A 16,915-nucleotide genomic window follows, 5' to 3' on the forward strand; every position below is an offset into this window, starting at 1 on the left:
TGCTTGGATGTTGTCTTCATTGGCGAGGCATCCCGTAAGCTATGATGTTTTGGTTTCCATACCCACTTGACCTGTTTTTCTTGTCAATGTTGAGATTGTATTAGCCTAGGTTTCTTGACAAAATCCTTGGTCAGTTTGTCGAGGTTAGATTTATGTTGATGCATCATGGGTGGGTTTGCATTGCCTCATTGTTTTAGTATCCATAATTACTTTGGATTGGTTTGCATGATGGACTTTTTAACCCAGATTCTCCTTACCTTCATTGGCGAACATCGCTGGATTAGAGCCGGTGGTGATTGGAGAGGTTCTCATACGTGGTCTGATTGGAAAAAGGGTGTGGCAAAAGATTGGTCCTTTTGTCTCAGCTGCAAGGTATTAGCCTGCCAGTTTGGTGTGGCTTGATAAGTGCGCATCCACGGCACTCCCAGAATAACTGCTTTGTTAAGATCCTTATCCTCAACCACATGAAACTGATGAGGATAAATTGTTCCATCAACAGTTATTGGTAAATTCGCATGACCTAGATTGTCCATTGTGCCTTTGTTTGCCACTTTGAACCCCATTGTGTTTGGCATTAGAGGTTCCCTTGTGAGTTTTCTGAAAGTGAAGAAGTTAACAACATTAGCTCTTGCCTTAGTGTCCACTAATGCTCACTCGCGGTGGTGCCATCAGCAAGTTGTAACCTAATGCGTAGATTCATGCCACCTAACCATGTAGCCTCCGTTTGTATGGATGTTATCGGAATAGTAGAGATACAATCATTCTGTTGTGCATTTCTTTAAAAGTTTGCTTGCTCCTTGCGCTTTAATATTTTGATTTTGGCTTCCTATTGTGCCTATTCCCAAATGTCATGTGCTTGACTTCTGCGTTGATCTGCTGCATGTACTGTTTTGAGTTCTTATGGTGTCAGCGGAAGAAGATATTTCTTTAATCTGTAGCACTCGTCCAATTAGGCATCTCCTCACCTGCTAATGTTGCAAGTTAAATGGCGTCGCTTTGTGATATATCATGTGTTATAAAAGGCCCCATCCCTCGCTTTTACAATTTTTTGGAGTGTTGTTTGAAGGTATACATTAAAACGTAATCCCCTTTTTGGAACTTCTTGCTAATCACATGTTGATCATGGAAAGCCTTCATTTGTTTTTTTTTTAGCATACTCAACTAGCTGATGGAACAATAGAAAGAGCACTTGTAGATATTGGAGCAAGTGCCAATGCCATGCGATATTCTACATACCTTATGTTATCGCCTTCCATGATCGAACCAACCAAGATTGAGCTAAAGGAAACTAACAACTAAATGGTTAGTTTGGGATAATCTAATGTCTCAATTAACATTGACGGTAACCACTATGCACATCAAATCCACATCATGACTGATATAGACCTAAATGATAAAATCATGTTGTGCATTTCATAGATGCGCACTTACAAAGCAGTTCCCAAGTGGCAAGACGACACTTTGAAGTATGATCTCAAGGACATAGCTTATGTTATGCCCTTGGCACAAACTTATCATATTTGGAATGTACGGCCTTAGTCAGGAGAACCGACGGCAAGAGAAACACATTTAGATCATCAACCGCAACAGTCTACAAACATTTGTGGAAAACTAGTTAAGCAAGTATGGGTCAAAAAGACAATTATGGCAACCAAACTGCAGCAGATATGGATACCCAAAGCATTGCTTAATAGTCAATCTTCCAACTCAACCAACCTAAGGTTCCAAGTTTCTCAAAGACCTCGACCAAAGCCAAAATGATGGCGAAAATCCAAAGAGCAACTTAATGCTTCATCAGTCTTCACAAGGACAAATGGATGCCTAAATGTCAATCGGACCAGTCAATGAATGCTAAAGCACCAACATGGCAATGGATATCAAAACCTTTAAATCATCAAACATCATCAAAGTCTACCAAACCAATATTAAAGTGGGTACCTAGAGCCAAGCCACACAAAATCATGAACCAACCCATGATACTCACAAAATCAACCATCAAAGAGCGGGCAATTCGCCTTCAACAACTTTTGTGTTTGAAAAATGCAGCACAAATAAAATCTCACTAGTGAAAACCGTTGAACAATTGGTTCAATACCCACATCTTGCACAACACTATGTTACCCAATGCATCTCTTCCATAAGCATGATAGGGCCATATTTCACGGCCTTGCATAGACACGTTATTTGTGCCCATGCACATCACACAAACCTTCGTCTGGGGCGACTCATAATAGGAAGGGGGGAGTAACCGTAGTTAGAGCAGCGTACAGCAATATATTAGGCTGTAAGATGATGAGAGATTATGTGTACAATTTATAAAGTGTGTTATGGTGCTTAATTGATTTGCTTTTTTGTCGGCTTTTAACAGAATTTTTCTCTTATCAAGCATAGTATTAAGCCATATTGACAAATTTTGATGGGTGAGATGCTTAGAGTGAGAGTATGTACATGCAAGTGTGAGGATATATATTTAACAAAAAATTTGTTCAATTAATAATAATTTTTAGTAATTTTCTTGCCTTTTTAACCTAGTAATGATCAAAAATTAATAAACAGAGTCAAGAAATTCGGATTCAACTTCTGAAAGCAAGCACCAAACCTACAAAGCAAGAGCTTCAAGCATGTCTAATATGGAAGGATTTGGCACGTGTCAAAATTTGGGCCAACTTAAAATGGACTAGAATTGCAAAATCACGACCAATGAATGACCAGCTGTCCAATTGACAAATCGTCTGAGCCACAGGTGATATGACATGCAAAATATGGACAAGTAAGGTAATTATGTACAATCCACTTGGGGCAAGCTAGGCACAAATATGCAAAATGGGCAAATCAAGCCTCATTTGCAGATAGTCACTTTCACAGAGAGAGAGAGAGAGAGAGAGAGAGAGAGAGCTTTTTTTACCTAGAGCTATACGTCAAATTTTTGCTTGCTACGGCCACACCAAACACCCACCCTACACCATATTTCACAAGTATGATCCTTACCAGTACATGAACAACTGTGAATGGTCAAATGTGCAAACAAACACTCACAACTACCGAATCAATCAAATCCGAGATGGGACTTTGAGAATCTATCAGAGCACTTTAGGGAAGGCAAACCCAACTTGAATTAACAAACAAGTGCATGGGGAAGTCCAAAATTCCTAGTGAAATTCAACCATGCAATCACAATTTGGAAATGGGGTGGAACATGGGCCGCGATCCATAACCCCCAACCTCCAATTTCAAATTTGAGCAATGCAAAATCATGTTAATAAAAGCACCCAATCACAAAAGAATTTTTCTTCTGAACATGGATCACGATCCATGACCCCCAACTTGTTCAAACTGGAATGTTTTGATATAAACAATTTGCAAATGCTTTGGGAAGTGTGCCCTAATAAAATTGGTGCAAAATGGACATTCAAACCACCAACAACCAAGTGAAATTGGAATTTCAGTCAGCAAATGGTCATTTTGACCCACATATGGCAAAATTGATCCAAACTTGGAAAAAAGAGCATCAATAGCTTGGAAAACATACTAGGAACCTACCCATGAAATTTTGTCGAATTTGGATGTTGAACATGGATCATGATCCATGAATCCATCTGCAGATTTTGTCCAAACTGAGTGCAAAGTGTGTGTACAAGCTAGGGATTATGTAATGTGCCATCATTTTAGTTTTGGACCTATAAAGTGCTTCACTTGTCAAGTTCAGCAATGTCAGAGAGTTAGAGACTGAAAGTATGTTTTTGATCTAATTGCAAAGTCAAAGAAAGCTTGTGTGAACTTAAGGTAGCACAAGATTTGCCAGAGAATGCCAAGAAAATGGTCCAAACTTGCCAAGGAGACTAAAGGGATCAAAGTGACTCCAATTGGGCCAGAAACCAACAAAAAACTAGGATTTGGGCAACACTTCAACATCGAATTATCAAAAGACAAAAATGCAAAACGGAATGATCACCATCAGGGATCAAAGTTTCCAACCAAAACTAAATATGGCAAAGTCAGACCAAATTGGGATATAACTTGGGAAACTAGGAGAACTTGAGAGAAATTTGTCCAAATTTGAAAATAACTTCACGAGTGTGTTAGGATATGTTGTAGGAACATGTACCTCAAATTTCACTTGAAATGGTTGTTGAACATGGATCGCAATCCATGACCCCCTACAAGCTGTCATGATCAAATTCATACTAGTAGGTTCTCAATGCCAAGACTAGACTAACCCTAAAGTTTCAAGTCATTTGAACTTCAAAACCCTTGTCAAAAAGCCAAAATTCTCTAAATCTAAGAAAATTTTCAAAAAGTGGCATGAACCAAACCTTGAAAACTTTGCCGCATTCCGATCATGTCACACCCTCAAACATCAAGTCGCAAAAGTGAAAAAAAAACTTATTCACCTTTGTCACGATCGTATCTGAGCTTGGCTTGGACGTATCCTAGAGCCCACGACTCCGATCAGTGGGCTGCAAATTTCAACTATTTTTCCATATCACGTGCTCTTCCAGAACCTTGGGGAGTTCAAAAAAACTCATTTCGGCGTGCCTACCAAAGCGGTCGAGTGAGCACACAATTGGCCCTCGGCAACCTTTCAACTAGCCATAACTTGCCCATTTGGACTCCGATTGATGAACCAAAAGACTGGCATGCTCCACAACTCGAGCACTTCATGTCCACCCATACAGATCAACTCTGACCACGTGTCCCCACTTGCTTTGTCCATCGGGGATCTGCAAAGCATTCTATCTTCAGCCAATCATAACTTTCACACCGGGACTTCGTTTGAGGAGTCGTCTAAACTAGCTTCTAGAGCATCTCAACCACTACATTCCAAAGCACCAACTCAGCATCTCGAGCACCTTTACCTGTCACCCCAACTAGACCATTATAGAGCCTTTTTTACCAAAAAAAACCACATTAGACATACAATTCCACTATCATTTGCCTACCCATGTCCTCCACATTGACCTTAGCCCTTTGTCATGCACTTGCTAGCACCCATAGCCTGGCATAGAGCACTTCCAGGCACAGATCAACTTTGGATGCACCATCATCGCCCACCCCGTAGTTGAACATTTATGTTCAACCACACACATGTTTATTGCACCTAAAAAAACTACACCACCAAACTGGCAACCAAAAGCACTCCAAAACCACAACTACATGTACAAAAGTCGTCTCCAGCTACCTGCATCCTTGTTCAAGCGGGTTGCCCACCCCCCTGTGTTACAACATGGTTACCACCTGGGTCGACACGTGGCTTTGGTCTCACCCGTCCACCTGCAATAGCCACTCATAATGCTGCATCCCAGCACACAGCCAATCATCCAAATAATATGTCCATGGCATATCTCACTAGCTCCCAATATCCATAGGCATACTGTCCACTTCTAGAAAACACCACAATACACACTACCACTCTCCGAGTGCACATCATCATTCACACTGAACATACCATGCCCTATATAATGCGAGATCCTCCTCACGCAAATCTTGTACCTACTCGATAGCCCATTGTAATGTTGTATTTTTAAGCGTACCTTTCAACCACCATATATAAACCTCTTTTAAAAGTTTGGCCCCAACCTGAGAACCTCTGATGCATGTCATAGAGTGCACTTGTAGCATCAAAAGCTCCATCTTTGGTTCCTTGCTCTCCTCTTTACTTGCCATGCACTCAATTCCAGCATCCTCAAGCACTTCTGTACCATCCAACTCATAGGGATCTACTAGCAACTCTTGTAGATCAACCACATGTACGTGCTTGTCAAGCCTCTATTCATCTAGTGGTGGAAAAAGCACAAAGTCGCCTTTAACCTGCAACCTGGCTAAAGCCTTCTCAACAAGTACTTGTGATTCTTTATCCATTTCACCCATCCAGTCATCAAACCCCCAGTCAACTTCATTTTCAATGCATCCCTGCTCAAAAGAACCCGTATCTAAGGCATCTTTAGTGCAGTCCATGGCTAGTTGCAGATGCTCTTCCCTTTGACGAGCATCCAATACCTCTTGCCTGCCATCTTCTTCAACCTATTATTCTTCCTTAGTCATTGCAGTTCTCTCCTTCTTGGGAAGCCCATGTACCTGTTGTACAATCACAGCTCCTTGACAAGCATCATCATTGGCATTGTGCCACATAGCATCCTCACCTGCATGTCTTCATTTCCAAGCTCTGACACTCTTACTTGCTCTTCATTCATAGTGGCAACCACCACATCTTCATGCATATAACAAGGTAGCTTTACCTTTACCAATATCGGCTCTTCAAATAATATCTCCTAGCTGGTATCTCTATTCTCCTTGCTTAATTCCCAAAAACTCAACCTTGTAGCCTCATCGTCTTCACCATAGGTCGATTTTGCATCAGCACCATCATCCTCTAGCTACTCCACAAAAGCTTGAACACCATCCTATCCGCTTTCATCATCAAACCTCAAGCTCTTGACACCTACAACTTAGCCACGACCCGTTACCTTTTCGTACAAGCACTTCACAAGAACAGGCTTCATCTCTTTTAGCTGCACTTAGCACTTGGCATCTGCTACTTCCTCTGCATACATGCTTTCTTCAACAAAAGGCTTGTCTTCATTGACAATCTCCTCCACGATTGGCATAGACGCCTTACAAATAGGCAATTACAAAGGAACATAACCGATCAAAGGCCTTACCCTAGGAGGCTCCACACTTCGCATACTTGGCATCATCCACGATTGGTCCATTGAACATCCTAACTGTCGCCATAGGCGCATAATCTATAGGCTTTAACAAGCCTAACTCCAGCTTTCTTTTCATTTTCTTGCTCTTCTCCTTGGAAACTTTGATAGCCTCGGCATAGCTTCTCGGATCTTCATAGTCAACCTTCTCTCAAACGTACGAACGTAGGCAAGCTAGGAACTTTCTCTCGCTTGAAGAATTCTGCATTGGCCACTTGGGTGACAGCAACCATATCTCTCCAGCATCCTTCAAATTTATCCACAAAAGTGTCAAAATTGTCATCTATATCTTGTTGCAGGCCTTTAATCCTTGCATCTGCTTCACTAGCTGACACCACTCTTCAAAACCTATGTAGAAACCGCTTCAAAAACCAACCCAATCTTGCTTATTTTCAGCTTTCAAACCATCAAACTAGGCTTTTGCTTTACCTCACAGCACCAATGGCACTGTCTCTAGCTTTTCTTCATCATTACACATGTGAAATGATAGCATAAGCAATTCAAAATCTGACAGCCACTCGTCCGCATCTTCATCCCCATTGAAAATCGGGCCAGCACTCTGCCACATTTTCGTTTACAAACGCATCACCAGGGAGCAATCAGTGTGCTCCTCAGGGGGGGACCAAAAGATGGAGAGGGGGAATGGGGACACACCCAGCACACAAACATCAGCCCCTATATAGCTCAGGTTATTCACAACACCCCTGTCCTCTCAAAACAACCTTCAAAAAAAATAATTTTTACCAATAGAGCCTCTCCTACACTCCACCTAATGCGATCACACCAATCTTACCCGCTTCCAGCTCTTCCACATCTCAACACCTCTCTCTCTTTCTCTCTCACATGCACAGAGGGCCCGAGGGGCGCACACGCTCACACACACTGGCAACACACACCCTAGAGACAAGCAAAGAAGAAAGGGGGAAAGGAGGAAGAAACGACACCAAAACTAGCAATGCGAGCTTCTCCTTCAGCCAAAAACACCATGTACAAGATCCATACACTTTGCTCTAGGCCGCACCATGGCCATCACCACTTTTAACAGAGGGGCGCACACCTCCCTTGAAACTTGACTCTGCATTCCGATCATTCACACCCTCAAACATTGAGTCGCAAAAGTGAAAAAAAACCCAATTCGCCTACGTCATAGTTGTTTTTGAGCTTGGCTTAGACGTATCCCAGTGTCCACGACTCAGATCAGCGGGCCACAAATTTCAACTATTTCCCACATCGCATGCTTTTCCAAAACCTTGGGAAGTTAAAAAAAACTCTTGTCGGCGTGCCTACCAAAGTGGCCCAGTGAGCACACAACTAGCCCTCGACAACTTTTCAATTGGCCATAACTTGCCCATTCGGAATTCGATCGATGATAAAAAAAAACCTGCATATTCCACAGCTCAAGCATTTCATGTCCACCCATACAGATCAGCTATAACCACGTGTCCCCACTTGCTTTGTATGTCGAGGATCTGCAAAGCATTCTATGTTTGTCCAATCATAACTTTCACACCAGTACTCCGTTTGAGGAGTCGTTTAGACTGGCTTCTAGAGCATCTCTACCACTACATTCCAAAGCACCAACTCAGCATCTCGGGCACCTTTACTTGCCACCCCAACTAGAATATTATGGAGCCTTTTTTACCCAAAAATCGCATTAGACATACACTTCCACTATCGTTTGCCTATCCAGGTCCTCCACATTGTCCTTAGCCCTTTGTCCTGCATCTGCTAGCACCCATAGCCTGGCATAGAGCACTTCCTTGCACATACCAACTTTGAATGCACCAATGTCTCAAGGAGGAGCTGACAAAAGAAAATCAAGACACCGCTTACTACTACAAAGAAGTTCAAATGCAGTGAACAGTCAATTGCAAGACAAACAACAATGGCTAGAAGAGCAGCTAGAAAGAAAGCAACAACAAATGTGAAGTTCGGAGAGTCTTTTGGTGTGGTGATGAATACAGTCTCACAGCAATGCAAGATGCACCTACCCCGACTTTGACATCATCAACTCCAATGGCTATTTTAGAAGAGTTAAAGGCTACCAAAGAAGAGTTATCTCAAGAAAAATACAACGGACATTGACAATAGGGCATCGAGCCATTAAAGCTCAAAAATGTAACGAGATCATTCAGCTCAAGGAGCGGTTGGCTAAAACACAAGCTGATTTTGCTGCCCAAAAAGCAGAATTGACACCCTATGCTTGCTTCGACGCGCCTGTGGGTCGAGCTTCGTCCTTAGCTGACAAATCTTGTTCGGTGAGTTCTCGTTGTGTTGACGTCCGTCGCGACGTATCCGCCAACATTGGCACCGCTGTCGGGGATGAAAACCCTAGGTAGGTGACCGAAACTAGTCCTTGAGGATAGGGATTCTCTGGCTTGCCAGAGTCTTATTTTACATTTAGATAGGATCAGAGGGTGGGGGACCCTCTAGGTCTTACGAGGAGTCTAGGGAGCGAGTGTCTAGCCTAAATCCTTCGACTTAGGTAGTATTAGGTAGGAGAGGAGGAGTTCGAGTGGTAAAGGCGGTGAAAGGATAGCTTGAGAGTCCGGGGAGGCCAGGAAGCAACCGAGACACCAAAATCACCATCTCACATGATCAGTAGGAGTAGGGTAAGTAGGACATCATGATTATGATCTGGAGCACTTCATGCATGTTATATTTGCTGTTAGGCTCATCAAAGAGCTGTAAAAGACGGAAAAGAGTGTTTAGAAGCTGAATTGAAGTTCAAAAGTTTCTGTGAGTATTTCTGAGAGAGCTGCAGAGCATATGGAGTACTTCTGTCAGAAAAAATTTAAATTTTAAGACACTAGACATCCTATGCGTAGCATGTCTCCAGGGGGGTTTTAGCATGGAATTTGGGGAAACTAAGGTCACCTGTGTGTTTAGAGGGTGGGTTTCACCCTAGTAACATATAGACTTGAGTGTTTTTCCCTCATTGGATTGCCCAAAAGCTAAAAGGCGGACTCAAAAAATGTAAAAGTTCAGAAAAGGTTTAACTTGAGAGAAATTTGTATATTTTTGCACTTGTAAGGCATATTGGCACTTTCTAAGAGCATAGGGAAGGCAAAGTAGCACTTTAGTCTGAGAAAAGTAGACATCCTACGCGTAGGATGTCTACAGGGTGTTCTAGTGAGAATTTTGAAAATCTGAGTTGACCAGTGTGTTTAGAAGGTAGCAATTACCCTACATTCACTTGTAAGGGGGAACTTTACCATATCTTGATAGGATAAGGCCAAAAGACGGAAATTGTCAGACATCTTACCCAAATTGGGTCCAAGGCATTATTTTGAGACCAAAACCATAGGATGTCTTCATGAGCATGATCTACATGATTTATTGAGTGCATGAGAAAGGTTTCATCTCAATTGGGTGAGAAAATTGGGTTTTAAGCAGACTTTATCATTTTTGACTGAAAAAGGCTAGAATAGCTAAATTTGGGGTCTTTTGAAATCCAAACTAAAATCTAAGCATAGCATTGGGGTTGCTGACATCAAGGGGAAGTTGTGGCTCAAGTTTGGAGTCAAACAGAGCACTTAGACATCCTACACGTAGTATATATTCACAATGATTTAGCACTCCAAATCCAACTATGAGCATACCAAAGTGATCAACACCTTAAGAGGATTCCGTGGTTTGAATTTGGAGCAATTTTGAGCAGTTAGACATGCTACGTGTAGTATGTCTAAGGCATGATATTGAAGTCAAAATCTGACTGTGGACATAGCAGGGTGTTGTATAGCCTTAGGCAAGCCTCCTAGTCAATTTTGGTCCAAATTGGAGTTGATTTGACTGGTCAGATCAACATCAGGCTACTGGAACAGATTTCTGATCAGTTGACCAGCTTATAGGTGTCCAAATCAAAAAGTGAGAACAGCTGTGGACTTGGCACATCAAGGGGAATCTATAGTGCAAATTTCAGCCAAAACAGAGCAGGTAGACATACTACGCATAGGATGTCTACAGAGTCTTATTGAAGTCAAAATCTGACTGTGGACATAGAGTGATGTTCCAATTGACTTAAGAGTTCCAGAACTTCTTTCAGAAGTGAAATTGGACCTTGTTTGACCTTTTGACAGAGCAAAGATAGAATTAAGACTTTACCTCTAGACTAACAAACACTCGGGTAAAGTACACAGATTAGCAAACCTAATCAAGAACATCCGAAGTATATAGAGTACAGTAGTGGTTGAGGTTAACCTCCAGTTATACCAATCATTACTAAGACCACCTCTAACGGTTAAATGCTTTGATTCGATTGCCGAAATTAAACGCTTGTGTACAAGTATATTCAGCGGCAACGCAAGAAGTTGTGCGAAAACTGATCCCTTGCCAGGTGAGTGGTTGGATTTGTGATAAATTGCATTGTTAAGTTTGATGAATTTAAGATCAGGAAGACACATTCCTAGAGACCAAAAAGTGACAAGTGATCAGGGTAGCTTAGTGCTCACTGAGGAGAGTGGATGGCTCGGACCAAATTCTACGATTATGTATAAATCCAGAGGAATTCAAGTGTTATCTTAAATAAGCACACATCCAAGATTGTGCATTTCATTGTTCATAATGAAAACACACCAAAGATTGAAACACTTAGGAGTTTATTGGCCAACTATGTATGCGACACACATGCTTATGTTAACAATTGTATTATATGTAGTGCCAAACGACCGGTGGATCACGCGACATTGTTTCAGGTAACCATTGCACTTACATGGAGTCAATATATCATTGATTTCTTAACAACAAGGATATTTCCTGAAAACATAACAAAAGCGTGAAAAAGGGCTATAGAGTTGGAGGCTCGAGACTTTAATTTAATTGGAAATCAACTCTACAAGAGAGGAAAGGACAATCAACTTAGAATCTATGCAAGTGAAAGTGAATACCTGCTGATTTTAGAATACGCACATGGAGGAATAACTGGAGGCCATTTTTCAGGCGATAAGACAGTTAAAATTGTCTTAACCGCAGGAATATGGTGGCCTACATTGCACATGGATGCCGAGGATTTTGTAAAGCGTTGTGATGCATGTCAGCGCACTAAGGTGCCGATAAAGAGAGATGAGATGCCACTACGACCAATGATGGGAGCACGGGCATTTGCAAAATGGGGAATTGATTTTGTGGGGCCTATTTCACCCCCTGTATATTGCACCCATACCCAATATATCATTGTGACTACGGACTATCTCATAAATGGGCTGAAGCCACAGCAACACAAAAAGCAGACGCAAGAACCACTCCACAATTTTTGTATGAGAATGTCTTTGTACAATACAGATTACCAATAGAAATTGTCAGTGATCGAGGAACACATTTTCTTAATGAAGTCATTGAACATCTGCTAGAGGAATTCATGGTCACACATAAGAAATCTGCTCCATATCATCCACAGGAAAATGGACAAGCTAAGGCCACAAATAAAATCCTATGCACTGTTTTGACTAAAATTGTATTAGAGTCAAGGACCGACTGGGATCAACAATTACACTCAATACTATGGGCATACCGGGTAGCTTATAAAACATCTATTGGAACCACACCATACAACATGGTGTTTGGTCTAAACGCTATATTACCCATAGAATTTCTAGTTCCAAGTGTACGAGTAGCAAAACGCTTAGAATGGACAGGCCATGAGCTCTCTTCAAGAATAGATGATCTTGAAAAGCTAGATGAAATTCGACTAAGAGATGTAGCTTCGATCTATGCTAAAAAGAGAATACAAAAAGAGTTTTTTGACTAGCATGTGCGTACGAAAGAGTTCAAAACAGGTGATTATGTACTTGTTTATACTTTGAAGCAACATGCCAAGAAACTTAAAAAGCGAGGGATGGGACCCTTTGTGATTAGTGATTTGTGATTAGGGATGGGACCCTTTGTGATTAGTGATTTATCACAAAGTGGAGCTATCAAACTTGCTACATTGGTAGGAGGAGAAATGCCAAATTGGATTAGTGGGTGTCGGTTAAAAAAGTATCATTACCACTAACACAGGATATGCTTCAACAAATCCATCAAGAAAAACAATGGATGAAGGAGAAACAGAGGGTACGAGAAGAAGCACAAGCAGAAGCAAAAGAACGCATTGCAAAAAGAAGGCTTCTACGACAACAACAACAACAAAGTGAATCACCGTTGCGAATAAATGCTATTCGATTAACGAATTTTGGTGAAGACACAGGGGAACCAATAAATGTAGTCAAAGTGGGTAGCAATCAAGTTGAATTGACAGCATTGCTTGATTCCGGAGCTCAAGCAATTCTGATCTCTAGTAAATTATATAAACAGCTCAAGCTCGAAGATCAACTACATCCTACTCAACAAGTGCTGGAAAGTAGTACATCACATTCGCTAGGAACATTGGGCTGGACAATATTGCATGTACAAATACATCAATATGTTTACCCCCACAAGTTTGCCAAGAAACTTAAAAAGCGAGGGATGGGACCCTTTGTGATTAGTGATTTGTGATTAGGGATGGGACCCTTTGTGATTAGTGATTTATCACAAAGTGGAGCTATCAAACTTGCTACATTGGTAGGAGGAGAAATGCCAAATTGGATTAGTGGGTGTCGGTTAAAAAAGTATCATTACCACTAACACAGGATATGCTTCAACAAATCCATCAAGAAAAACAATGGATGAAGGAGAAACAGAGGGTACGAGAAGAAGCACAAGCAGAAGCAAAAGAACGCATTGCAAAAAGAAGGCTTCTACGACAACAACAACAACAAAGTGAATCACCGTTGCGAATAAATGCTATTCGATTAACGAATTTTGGTGAAGACACAGGGGAACCAATAAATGTAGTCAAAGTGGGTAGCAATCAAGTTGAATTGACAGCATTGCTTGATTCCGGAGCTCAAGCAATTCTGATCTCTAGTAAATTATATAAACAGCTCAAGCTCGAAGATCAACTACATCCTACTCAACAAGTGCTGGAAAGTAGTACATCACATTCGCTAGGAACATTGGGCTGGACAATATTGCATGTACAAATACATCAATATGTTTACCCCCACAAGTTTTATGTGGTTGAGGATGCGAGCACACTACACCCCATGTTGTTGGGACAACCATGGCAGAAAGAATATAATGTGCAGATAGATTGGAGTTCAAATACCGTCAGAATTCAACATGCACAAGAACAACAGGTGGTAGCCTTTGATTAGACAACCCGAAAGAACCCAATAATGGTGCCACAATCAATTGATCAAGAGAAAAATAGATGGGTGCCACTTAACTAGCAAAAGATACCTACGAAGGATACACAAGAAACAGCCAACTGTCTTCAATCAAAAAATGAGATACCACAGGCGACAAAGAATAGATCAAAGTCAGCAATAAGCAAACAACAAGTATGGGTACAAAAAGATCTACGTGAACGAGCCTACAAATCACAGTGCACTAGCAGACAGCCTCCGAAAAACCAAGTTAATCAAACACCAAACAGAGTCATCAAACAGATATGGATACTGAAGAACATGCTTAATCGCCAACTACATGAGAAACGTGTTTGGATCCCAAGGCAATGCTACAGGAACTCCCTTCAGTACAAGCAAAACCAGCAGCCAGACAAACGACATCGGCAAATCAATCTGTGCGGATGCCGATCAACAAAAAAGCCACCAACACCAAGGACAAGGCAATAAACCTACAAAAGCATCCACAAAAAAACTCCAAAGGGCAATTAACAAAGAACAAGATTATAGCTACAATAGAAATGACACTTCCATCCACGGAAACAACCACGGCCATATCGACAGTAGCGGCAACCCAAGCAACTTTTGCAAAAACGACGATCAAACAAAGAGCTGTAGAGTTACAACTTTTACTTGCAAAGAAAAATCCGCCAACCAAATCAACAACAAACAGGAAACCTCGACGTTGAATGCCAATAAGCATCTTGCTTATTCCCTCCTCTCGCACAGCATTAATTTTTCCATGCATTGACTGAGTATGCATCAAATAGGGCCACATTACAAGGCCGTGTATTAGCACAATTTTTAACCCATGCATTGCACATATCCCGAGGCAATACCTTGTCGTTCAGGAGGACTCCGACTAGGAGAGGGGGAGGCATTCTCAATGCGGACCCAATGAAGGTGAAAAGAGCAAAAAAGGGCATGTGTTTCGACTATTTTGAAGGGTTTTTGTTTGATTGCAAATTTTTTTGGACTAACCTAAGTACATATGCCCTTATAGAGCACGAATCTACAAGTATATGGGGCCAAACGCCAAATTAGGCCTCTAGGTGTGTGTATATATGTAAAAATAGCCATTTTTCGAGCAAAATATTGGTAAAATGAAGAAATCCTGCCATAAAAATTGCATGTGAGTGTAAATAGTATTTTGCGGTGATGTTTTTGAGTTATTGTGATTTTTGGAAATTTTTTGGGTTCATTTTGCTATTTTCTTTTTAATTTTACTAATTATCCGCATAAAAACTTCAAAAATACAAAAAGCAGGTGAAATATGGTCGTGATGAAAAACAAAAAATAGGGGGATAATCAATGACTATAGGACAACCTATGGTACAATGGGGGTGCAATTATGTGAATGGAGCGGGAGGCGTGTTTTGGCTAGATTTTGACCGAAACGTCAAAAACTGGGCAAACAGAGTCCAAATGAAGAACTTTTCGAGCCTAAACCGCATCTCGCAAGAAGTTAGGAGCACATGTCAAATTTCATAAAAAGTGGTCCGGGGACCCCCATTATAAGATTTTTTCACTTCACTTAAAGCTCATTTCTACTATTTCCTTCTTGAGAGAGAGCTCTAGCCACCTAGAACAAACCGGACTTCCAGCTGCTTCTACGACGTGCACGACCACCCGATAGGTGCCAGATATGAGAGGTAGTCTCAGCACCTTGAGCTTTTCGCGTATGTTTGATGTTTTATCGCGAAAACTAGTGTAGGGTTCACACGGGGAACGGGCAGTAGAGACCTACAGGTAGAGGTAGCCACCTAATGGCTAACCCAATAGCAATAAAGCTTCATAGGGGTTTACCCTAGCATAGGAGACCACTCTTGAATGCACAAAGGCGGCAAAAAACCAACGGGAAAAACCCTAACTTCTAGAGCCCTACAAGAGGCCACCAAGTGGTAAATCGGTGGAAAGTCGCCCAAATGCTACCAAAACTCATGGGTAGGAGCATCTCGACATGCTCTACAAGGCTATATAGCCCACATGGCCATAAGGCGACCTGAAACGAGACTAAGCTTCAGAAACGGCATCGAACACACAAAGCGTCCAACTGGCTCTCACGGCCAAACCGGATGTCCGTTTGCCACCAAACTTCACGAGCGGCTTGCCTAGACCATCAACAACCAAGTCCTATAGTGGTAGACCACCACAAGTCATCGACGGCATGCAAACGCAACCACGGGTGCTTCCAGAGCGACAAATCGCCAAACGGAGCTCCAGTGAAGCCAAAGCCAACAAAAACCATATGGCAAGGTTCCCCAAGGAACCATGAAGCTATGGAGACTAACATCAAGAAATTTCATCGTTGAAAAGCACTCCAAGAGTCAGAAAACGGCTCAGAGGCTCTGAAAGCCAAACAGTGAGTTTCTATCTATCTTTTTTACTTTTTTATTGAAATAAGGCTTAAAGGGGACTTATGGGTGCTAAGGGCATATACTAGTAGCACTTCTCCAAAAGAATTCATCAGAAGACATCCTACGCGTAGAATGTCTCAGGGCCTCTTTTGCAAGCCAAACTCAATATCTCACCTCATACACAGCTTCTACATAGCTTATACATGCTAACCATCAAGTTTCATCACATTTGGACAAGAGTTGACTTCATATGCATCAAAAAAATGGAAAGTCAGATCATAGAGACAATAAAGGGTCATAGACCTACCAAAACTAGTCCAAATCACATGAAACTTGCACAGTATACTCATTATCACATTGCCAAGCTAAATGTGGAGTCAGATATGAAAAATATTGAAATAGACATCCTACGTGTAGGATGTCTAAATGCCCTATTTGACCTCCAGCTGGTGTTTTTGAGTTCCACATATCTTTATAACATCTTCACAAGCTCATATATCAAATTTCAAGCCAGACCCATCACATTTGGCCCCCAAAACCTCAAAGATGCACTTTTGTGAGCCTAAAAACACTAAACATGCTCCTAACAACACCAATACTTATCCAAATCAAAATCTAAGAACAGGGCCATGTGCTAAGGGCTACCCAT

This window comes from Adiantum capillus-veneris, chromosome 25 (assembly GCF_014529385.1).
Source record: "Adiantum capillus-veneris isolate H3 chromosome 25, ASM1452938v2, whole genome shotgun sequence".
Taxonomy (NCBI): Eukaryota; Viridiplantae; Streptophyta; class Polypodiopsida; order Polypodiales; family Pteridaceae; genus Adiantum; species Adiantum capillus-veneris.